The sequence below is a fragment of the Amphiprion ocellaris genome, chromosome 15, assembly GCF_022539595.1.
Source record: "Amphiprion ocellaris isolate individual 3 ecotype Okinawa chromosome 15, ASM2253959v1, whole genome shotgun sequence".
In the NCBI taxonomy this organism is placed as follows: Eukaryota; Metazoa; Chordata; class Actinopteri; family Pomacentridae; genus Amphiprion; species Amphiprion ocellaris.
In genome coordinates this window covers 1,458,518-1,465,281 of record NC_072780.1, presented here as the reverse complement: position 1 = coordinate 1,465,281, position 6,764 = coordinate 1,458,518, and the positions used below count along the sequence as shown (strand labels likewise).

Genomic DNA, 6,764 nt, shown 5'->3' with positions numbered 1-6,764 from the left:
CATTTTTGTGGCCATTTTCAGTCTGTTTTGCAATTTTTTGTAGTTATTTTGTGTCTCTCATCATTTTGTGTCTTTACATGATAATTTTGTGTCTCACAGTCATTTTGTGTTTTTCTGTGGTCATTTTGTGTCATTTCTTTGTCATTTTGTGCATTTTTGTGGTCATGAGGTGTCTTTTTGTGGTTGTTTTGCGCATTTTTGTGGTCATTTTGTGGCTGTTTTCAGTCTTTTAGTCTGTTTTGCAATTTTTTTTAGTTATTTGGTGTCTTTCATCATTTTGTGTCTTTATATGCTAATTTTCTGTCTCACTGAGTCATTTTGTGTTTTTCTGTGGTCATTTTTTGTCATTTTGTGCATATTTGTGGTCATGTTATGTCTTTGTGGTTTTTTGTGTGTCTTTGTGTTCATTTTGTTTCTTTTTTGGTCATTTTCAGTCCGTTTTGTGGGCATTTTAGATCTTTTTGGCATGATTTTGTGCATTTTTGTGGTGATTTTGTGGCCCTTTGTGTCCGTTTTCACTCTGTGGTCATTTTAGGTGTGTTTGTGGTCATTTTGTGTGTCTCTGTGGTCCTTTTGCAACTTTTTGTAGTTATTTTCTGTGTGTCTCGTCATTTTGTATCTTTATATGATAATTATGTGCTCATTGGGTCATTTTGTGTCTATGTGGTCATTTCTGGTCATTATCAGTCCGTTTGTGGTCATTTTGTCTCTTTTTATGATAATTTTGTTTCTCATTGAGTCATTTTGTCAACAGGTTTACTACAATATCTTTACAAATAACTTTCAATTTTGCTCAACTGTATAAATAATATTTAGAAAAATCTTTCTCTAAAATGCCATGTGGTGTTTGGTTATAGGCAGCCATGTTGATTTTAGGCCTGAAAACAGCAAAAATGTCAACTATGATACATAAAGACCCACAATTATATACTGACCCCTTAAAGGTCATTCCAGCTACAACATAAAAGTAATACTTTCACATCATCATCATAAAATAATAGTAAAATGCAGCACTCTCCCATCCTAATCATTACTTTTTACTTTGGGAACTGAAAGAACATTTTGTTGCTCATAATTGAGTTCTTTGAAATGTGTGGATTTTACTGGTTTACTGCTGCTTTTCCCACCAGAACTGCTCTAATCAACGAGATGAACCAAATAACCTGAAAAGTAACCACAGACGAGGAATTAGAAACCCTACATGCGACGGTGTGTGTCCACGTCTTCAGCTGCAGTGTGTTTGTGTGCCACCCTCTTTGTATTTCCCCCCACTGGCCTCTCTCCACTTTATTTGTACTCTGGCAGGCAGGCAGGCTTTTTAGAGCCCAGAAGTTGATTCCGACGTCCAATTTACAACGACGGCGTAAACACGAACCAAGATGGCTGGCTGTCTGTCAATCGGAGCTTTTCCTCTGATAATTAGGGCCTATTTTTAAATGTCTCCGAGCAGCAGGCTGACTGGCCGAGCCACCGGCAGCAGCAGCTGCTGCTGCAGCTGCTGCTGCTGCTGCAGCTGCTGCTGCTGCTGCTGCTGCTGCTGCTGCTGCTGCTGCTGCTGCTGCTGCTGCTGCTGCTGCTGCTGCTGCTGCTGCTGCTGCTGCTGCTGCTCTTTTTCTAGATTTATGCCGTGAAGACAACATGTACCGTGGACAGCAAGTGTTTAAAGGAGGGAAAAAAAGCGGAAAAGCATACACACACCAGCAACAACAACGACGCCTCTTTCTGTCTTTATCTTTCTGTTTCTCACACACAGGTCCATTACTGATGATGGGCTGGTGGAAGATAAAAGAAAGACCCAGGGATCATTTTGTTCTGTAAACGGACAGGGTTTGAATCCAGATAAAGACACAGTTTAGTGCAGGGGTGTCCAACATGAGGCCCGTGGGCCAAAAGCAGTCCTCCAGAGGATCCAATCCGGCCCTCAAAGTGGAAAAATTCCAGAGAAGACATTAACTGCAGATTGTAAATTAGTAAAACTGTAAATTTTAAATAATTTCTAGACTATAAGAAGTTTTTTTTTTATCAGAAAATAAAAATATTGTATTGTTCTTTTGTTATTTTGTTTAATTTTTGTAATATTTTGTCTTGTTTTTGTTGGTTTTTGACTGACTTGTCATTTGTCTCAGGTTTTTGTCGTTTTGTGTCTCATTTTTTGTAATATTTGGTCTTGTTTTTTGTCTTTTTTTGTCATTTGTCTCATGTTTTTGTCATTTTGTTTCTTGCTTTTGTCATTTTGTGTCTCATTTTTGTAATATTTTGTCTTGTTTTTGGTCTCATGTTTTTGTCGTTTTGTTTCTTGTTTTTGTCATTTTGTGTCTCATTTTTGTTGTTTTGTGTCTTGCTTTTGTCATTTTGTGTCTCATTTTTGTAAAGTTTTGTCTTGTTTTTGTTGTTTTTTGATTGACTTTTGTCGTTTGTCTCATGTTTTTGTCATTTTGTTTCTCGTTTTTGTCGTTTTGTGTTTTGTTTTATTTGTTGTTTTGTGCATCTTTTGTGTCATTTTGTGTTTTTTGTTGTCTGCTTGTGTTGTTAGTCTACTGGTGTTTAGAAGTGAGAAAAAAAGCAAAAAACCACACACACACCGGCAACAACAACAACCCCTCTTTGTGTCTTTATCTTTCTGTTTCTCACACACACACACACACACACACACACACACAGGTCCATTACCAATGATGGGCTGGTAGAAGATAAAAGCAAGGCTTGGGGATCATTTTGTTCTGTAAACGGAGAGGGTTTGAATCCAGATAAAGACACAGTTTAGTGCCTAAATTACAATGTGCCGCTTTAGAATGGCGGGAAATCACTAAAAATAAACTCCGCCGTGACATTTACTCACATCTTTAAAAGCTTTTGAGCATTTGGTCATGGTGCAAATGATGATGTCTTCTGGTGAGAAGGTTTTCTAATAATCACACATGCAGTCGAGTCAACAGAGGACAGCTGTCATTTGTGGAGATACAAATGATTTTAGATTTAGGTAATTTGCCAAAGATTTTTCTATTTTTTGAGAGATAAATGTGAAACTTTCATGATCTTCAGTGGGAGAATGTGCATGTGGGATGTAAAGAACAAATCTCAACAGTAACTGTGGTGCATTTTCCTCCCGGCAGGAGAGAAAGCAGCGACAAGGAACAAATTCTTCCGTTGATACAGCTCGGAAAGGAAATCGCAAAATGTAAAGTACAAGTTTTAATGTATCTCATAAATCATCTTTACAGGCTTTGGGAAATGCATTATCTCCCATTTAGGACGGTGTAGTCAGTAGTTGAAGAGAGAAATAAGGGGAAAAGTAAGGAAGGCTCCATTCTTTTGCCAAGTTGTGAGGATGCATTTCTTATTTAACCTTCTTTGATGATTAGTATATCTACACCACCGTTTAAAGGTTTGGAGTCACTTAGAAATGTTGTGTTCCTTTGTAGACACTCTGTGATCTGGAAGTCATAATGTGGAAATGATCGGCTGAGGCTGAATGTTGAATTGAATATTGAATTTATTTTTCAGGTTGTTCATGACGTTTTGTTAAAAGATAATTCCTTAAATGTGAACATTTTCAGAACATACCTTTTTGCACTAAAACAAAGGGGAAAAAATTGGAGTTGTGGTTATTTCTAGGTTATTCTGCTGTGTTTTTGCTGGTCCGGTCCACTGGAAATCAGACTGGACTGAATGTGGAACCTGGACTAAGATGAGTTTAACTCTCCTGCTTTAGGAGGGATGGGGAAGGAAGAGGAGAGATTAGAAGGTGAAGAAAGAATAAAAGTAATATTCAGGTAAAGCTTTTTCAGAGAGTAAAAGCATCCCACATCAGCGCAACTCAGTTTAGCATTCAACATGTGTTGTGAGGAAGTGACGAGAAGAGAGATGGAGGGAAGGAGGAAGAGAGAGAGAGATGGAGGGAGGGAGGAAGAGAGAGAGAGATGGAGGGAGGGAGGGAGAGAGAGAGATGGAGGGAGGGAGGAAGAGAGAGATGGAGGGAGGGAGAGAGAGAGAGATGGAAGGAGGGAGGGAGGAAGAGAGAGAGAGAGAGAGATGGAGGGAGGGAGAGAGAGAGAGAGAGATGGAGGGAGGGAGGGAGAGAGAGAGAGATGGAGGGAGGGAGGGAGGAAGAGAGAGAGAGATGGAGGGAGGGAGGGAGGAAGAGAGAGATGGAGGGAGGGAGGGAGAGAGAGAGAGATGGAGGGAGGGAGGGAGAGAGAGAGAGAGAGATGGAGGGAGGGAGAGAGAGAGAGAGAGAGATGGAGGGAGGGAGGAGAGACGTTGCTAGGAGACGAGCGTACATAGTGAATTTTAACCAAATAACGGGAGAGCTGAGAGTGAGTGAGGAGTGAGAGGACGCGGAGCAGCACTCAGCAACATGTAGCCTCGCGAGCGGAGGAAAGGTCGAAACTGGTGCGCGCGCGTGATCCTTTGCTGCCTTTTTTTTTTTTTTTTGGGTTGGGGGGGTGGGGGGTTTCTTCGGAGGGTTGGAAGTGTGGAGTTGTTGCGGGGTGTCGGGGGGATAGCAGCGGGATAGCTGCGGTATGTTTTTTGCGTTTCATCCCGGGGACATTATCCCGCAACGTTAGAATCGATCGGGGCTCGATGCCGCAGGAAATGTCCAGCGGAGGGATGGACGGATGGATTGTGGTGCACGGAGAGCAAAGAGAGCAGAACAAGAGAAAAGAAGAAGAAGAGTGTCGGGCTCCTGAAAACAGTGAGTAAATTCTTTGCTTTTTTATTTTCTCCGTTTTGGACACTGTTTCTGAAGGTGAAAATGTTGCGCCGCGGCTCAGACTAACTGTCCCCGGCTTTGCCCTTCACGTTTCCGGCTCCCGGGTGGATAGAAGCCGCCGCCGCTGCGTCTCTCCGGCGCATGCATGTGTGGCAACCTCGGCTTTGGAGAGGAACGCAGCCGGCCGGTGCGCGACGCTTTGACCCCTCTGTCATTGATGCGCGTGCACGCCGACACAGTCGTGCGTTGGATTGTCTCTCACCCCCCCTCCACCTCCAGATGCGCACACACATGTACGGACCGGTGCGCAAAAACAGCCATCCATCCGTCCTCTGTTCTTTTGCTGGTCACGCATGAAGTCTGGGCTGAAGTTGCGGTCAGTGACAGACAGACAGACAGACAGACAGACAGACAGACAGACAGACAGACAGACAGACAGACAGACAGACAGACACACACACACACACACACACACACACACACACACACACACACAGAGAGACAGATAGACAGATGCAGGCAGCTGTGATTCAGATGTGACATTTCTGGAGAAAAAAAAGCCCGCATGCCTCCCCTTTGCGCCTTCAGGCATTTGCATTCTGCATATTTCCACCAACCGGTTGTTGCGCATACGTGCGTTCTGACCGCACCGAGGAGACTCACACCTCTCCTCCACCTCCACCTCTACTCCCCCCGCTGTCTTCTCCCAAAACCTCACCCCCTCATCCCCTCTTCAGTATTATTAGCTGTAGGGCAGCTATCAGATCCAGGATCAGTCCTCTGTTTCTCTATATGTATGTGTGTGTGTGTGTGTGTGTGTGTGTGTGTGCGCGCGCATCAGCAGCTGGTGCAACAGCGAGCAGCAGGCTGTGTGCGTGAAGATCACTCCCCAGGACAGACAGGGGGAAATTGGGATTCAGATCCAGGAGAAGGCACCCCTCTCACCCTCCCTCCCTCCCCCCCCTCCAGCACCACTAAAACCCTGCTGGCACTGATGATGATGATGATGATGTGTGTGTGTGTGCGTGTGTGTGTGACTGATTCAACAGTTCTCCTATGAGCCCAGTGTGAATTGAGTTTCCAGTCATGTAGTGTAAACACTCTGTTCATCCCTTCCTGTCGCTGTACAGCAGCTCTGAGTGCAGCTGGCTCTATGATGGAGTTACAGACAGAGCTGATGGTCAGTGTGACTTTAGCTGCAAACGCTCCGCTTTTCTTCCTGTGTGATGCATGAAACATCTAGTGTGGAGACGGTTTCCTCCCTGGCTCACAGGTCTTCGTCACCTCCTTCCACTAAAAGCATCAAACTGAAATAAACTAAACTCCTCTTCATTCTAGAGCAGGAGAGTCAAACTCATTCTATTCCAGGTTCCACATTCAGTCCAGTCTGATCTCCAGTGGACCGGACCAGTAAAACCACAGCATAATAACCTATAAATAACCACAACTCCTAATGGTTCCTTTGTTTTAGTGCAAAAAAGTTCATTCTGAAAATGTTCACATTTAAGGAATTATCTTTTAACAAAACATTATGAACAACCTGAAATTTCTGAAGAAAAATAAGTTCAATTTCAGCAACATTCATCCTCAGTTTATCATTTCCACATTACAACTTCCAGATCATAGTGTCGACAAAGGAACACAACATTTAGTCACCTGGAACTGAATGATAGAATATTTTACTTTATGATCAAAATGACAAAAGTCTTACAAAAAAGACTAAAACAAGACAAAATATTACACAAATGAGACCAAAAATGACAAAAACAAGAAACAAAACAACAAAATAGCAGACAAACACAAATGAGACAAAAAAATTCCACAAAATGACACAAATGACACACAAAACAATGAATAAAGCAAAACACAAAATGACAAAAAACACAAGCAAGACAAAAAAACACAAAACGACAAAAACGAGAACCAAAATGACAAAAATCTGACAAAAAAGACAAAAAACAACAAAAAACAACAAAAACAAGACAAAATATTATGAGAGACACAAAATGACAAAAGACACAAAACAACTAAAAATGAGACAAACGTCATC

The 6,764-nt window shown here is 42.3% G+C and overlaps 1 protein-coding gene across 1 annotated transcript in view; it reads left to right on the top strand.

The window, feature by feature from the left end:
• The first annotated feature begins 4,453 nt into the window (after positions 1–4,453).
• Positions 4,454–6,764, top strand: part of grin2da (glutamate receptor, ionotropic, N-methyl D-aspartate 2D, a) — a 300,423-nt gene continuing 298,112 nt past the window's right edge. Inside the window, exon 1 of the mRNA XM_023271461.3 lies at positions 4,454–4,696. The gene's annotated coding sequence lies outside the window, so the exon portion shown is untranslated. The remainder of the gene's footprint in view (positions 4,697–6,764) is intronic.